Source organism: Anomaloglossus baeobatrachus, chromosome 2 (assembly GCF_048569485.1).
Source record: "Anomaloglossus baeobatrachus isolate aAnoBae1 chromosome 2, aAnoBae1.hap1, whole genome shotgun sequence".
Classification (NCBI taxonomy): domain Eukaryota; kingdom Metazoa; phylum Chordata; class Amphibia; order Anura; family Aromobatidae; genus Anomaloglossus; species Anomaloglossus baeobatrachus.
This window is the reverse complement of record NC_134354.1, coordinates 356,712,996-356,716,378: the sequence shown is the minus strand read 5'-3', so window position 1 is coordinate 356,716,378 and position 3,383 is coordinate 356,712,996. Positions and strand designations below refer to the sequence as shown.

The 3,383-nt window shown below is 44.1% G+C and overlaps 1 non-coding gene across 1 annotated transcript; it reads right to left on the bottom strand.

Moving 5' to 3' along the window:
• Nucleotides 1-476: 476 nt before the first annotated feature.
• On the bottom strand, nucleotides 477-549 carry TRNAV-UAC (transfer RNA valine (anticodon UAC)). The gene has a single exon. It is a non-coding gene; the product is annotated as a tRNA-Val (tRNA).
• Between the last annotated feature and the right edge of the window lie 2,834 nt (nucleotides 550-3,383).

Genomic DNA, 3,383 nt, shown 5'->3' with positions numbered 1-3,383 from the left:
GGACCTTCTGCGTGTGAAGTAGACGTGATGACGACTCCACTATGAAACTTGTGAAATCCTGCAAAGTAATGGCATTTAGAGACGAGTTTTGACCGCCAGGGGAAAAAAAATAATAATTTGTAGTTCTGTTTGTGATGGAAGCCAAAAAATCCCGTCATACGGCAACAAAGCCGAGAACTTCATATATTGTAGTTGGATAGCGTATTATTTCAACACTAAGAACAGATTGGTTTCACTGGGGATTGAACCCAGGACCTTCTGCGTGTGAAGCAGATGTGATGACCACTACACTTTGAAACATTTGAAATCCTGCAAAGTAATGGCAATTAGAGACAAGTTTTGACCGCCAGGGGAAAAAAAACAAATTCGTAGATCTGTTGGTGATGGAAGCTAAAACATCCCGTTATTCGGCAACAAAGCCAAGAACTTTATATACTGCAGGTTGATAGGGGATTATTTCAACACCAAGAACACATGGGTTTCACTGGGGATTGAACCCAGGACCTTCTGCGTGTAAAGCAGACGTGATTTCCACTACACTATGAAACCTTTGAAAGCCTGCAAAGTAATGGCAATTAGAGACGAGTTTTGACCGCCAGAGAAAAAAAAACAAATTCGTAGCTCTGTTGGGGATGGAAGCCAAAACATCCCATCATTCGGCAACAAAGCCAAGAACTTCATATATTGTAGTTTAATTGAGTATTATTTAAACACCAATAACAGAATGGTTTTACTGGGGGTTGAACACAGGACCTTCTGCGTGTTATGCAGACGTGATGACCACTACTCTATGAAACATGATGGAAAGTTACTGTGTATTGGCTAGCAGAGAAGAATTGTGACTGACGGGGCCTTTTTATTGCTGAAGGAAAGTATTTTTGGTTAATGAAACATTTACAATTTTTATTACATATTTTACCAGTTTTATTCCTACAAAGGGATTTTGCTTAAAAGGAAGTTTACATTGAATGTGTTACTTTTTTCCACATCGTTTAGTTGTTTGCTTTTGTATTTAAAGGAACTATATATTTTGAAACAAACAGGATTTTTATAATATGGGATTATGTTTTCTGCTAAAATGGTCAATAAAAAAGAAACCCAAAATCGTAGTTCTCTTGGTGATGGAATTCAAAATATATTATCAGTTGGCAACAGAAGAAAGAATTTCATATGTTACAGGTTGATAGCAAATTACTTCCCATCATTCGGCAACAAAGCCAAGAACTTCATATATTGTAGTTTAAGTGAGTATTATTTCAACACCAAGAACAGATTGGTTTTACTGGGGATTGAACGCAGGACCTTCTGCGTGTTATGTAGAGATGAGCGAACCGGTCCCGGTTCGGCTCGAGTTCGGTTCGCCGAACGAAGGTCCCGTTCGAGTTCGGTTCGTCGAACGTTCGACGAACCGTACTCGAACTGCATAGGAAACAATGGCAGGCAATCACAAACACAGAAAAACACCTAGAAAACACCCTCAAAGGTGTCCAAAAGGTGACAAACAACTCACAACACAACACAAACACATGGGAAAGTGACAAGGACATGTACTCATGCGAAAACAAAACAGCTGGACAAGGAAAAAGAGGAGGACACACAGATATAGGCATGGCACGCCCTTCTAAAGTCATGTAAAACACCGCAAGGTGACTCCAAGCGGAGTCTCCCTTTTTTCCAAAAATTGGGCCCCACACACACCCACCCCTTCAGTGGCAGCAGTTGTGCCCCAGTTGTACACTTCACAGCTAGATTTGCATCAAGCACATTCAAAAATACGCCATAATTAACCGTCCCCAGGATGACACCAGGGTAGGTAGCAAAGTCTTTCCTGATCCCAGCTCTGTTCATCTTGGCTTCTTTTAAAAACACATCAAGCAAGGGTTACTCCAAGCGGAGTCTCCCTTTTTTCAAAAAATTGGGCCCCACACACACCCACCCCTTCAGAGGCAGCAGTTGTGCCCCAGTTGTACACTTCACAGCTAGATTTGCATCAAGCACATTCAAAAATACGCCATAATTAACCGTACCCAGGATGACACCAGGGTAGGTAGCAAAGTCTTTCCTGATCCCAGCTCTGTTCATCTTGGCTTCTTTTAAAAACACATCAAGCAAGGGTTACTCCAAGCGGAGTCTCCCTTTTTTCCATAAATTGGGCCCCACACACACCCACCCCATCAGTGGCAGCAGTTGTGCCCTAGTTGCAAACAGGATGTTTTGATTTGCATCAAGCACATTCCAAATCCACAAGCATTTACTCTCCCCAGGATGACACAGGGGTAGTAAATTCCTTCTGGATCCATGACTTGTTCATTTTGATGAACGTCAGTCTGTCCACATTGTCACTGGACAGACGCGTGCGCTTATCTGTCAGCACACACCCAGCAGCACTGAAGACACGTTCAGAGACAACGCTGGCAGCTGGACACGACAAAATCTCCAAGGCGTAACTGGAGAGCTCTGGCCATTTTTCTAGATTTGAAGCCCAAAAGGAGCAAGGCTCCATTTGCAAAGTCATGGCATCGATGTTCATTTGGAGATACTCCTGTATCATCCTCTCCAGCCGTTGACTATGTGTCAGACTTGTTGTCTCTGGTGGCCTTGCAAAGGAGGGTCTAAAAAAATTATGAAAAGATTCCATAAAATTGCTGTTACCAGCACCAGATACGGTCCTACTGGTACGGGTAGACTGTTGAAGATGACGAGACCGTCCCATGTTTGTCAAGTTACAACTGGGAGAATCACTCCCTGAACCTGCACGGTTGTTTGGTGGAAAAGCCGATCTAAGATCGAGTAACAGCTTCTGCTGATACTCCTGCATACGTGCGTCCCTTTCTATGGCTGGAATTATGTCACAAAATTTGGACTTGTACCGGGGATCTAATAGTGTGGCAAGCCAGTAGTCATCATCACTTCTAATTTTGACAATACGAGGGTCATGTTGGAGGTAGTGCAACAAGAAGGCACTCATGTGTCTTGCGCAGCCATGCGGACCAAGTCCACGCTGTGTTTGTGGCATAGAGGTGCTAACCGTTCTTTCTTCCTCTGACATCTCCCCCCAACCTCTTTCAACTGAAATTTGACCAAGGTCTCCCTCATCCGCTGAGTCTTCCATGTCCATGGACACTTCGTCCTCCATTTCTTCATGTCCTCCTGCACCTTCCTCAACATCTCGCCTGCTACCATGCGCCCTTGTTGATCCCTGTCCCCCATGGTCCCATGCCTGGCGTCTTGGTGATGATGAACGTCTGGACCTTGGTGATGTTGTTGTGTCTTGCGCATGTGAATCCTCCTGTAGTTCCTCCCCTTCCTGTTGTCCCACCCCCTGACTCCGAATAGTGTTTAGCGTCTGCTCCAGCATGTAAATGACTGGAATCGTAATACTG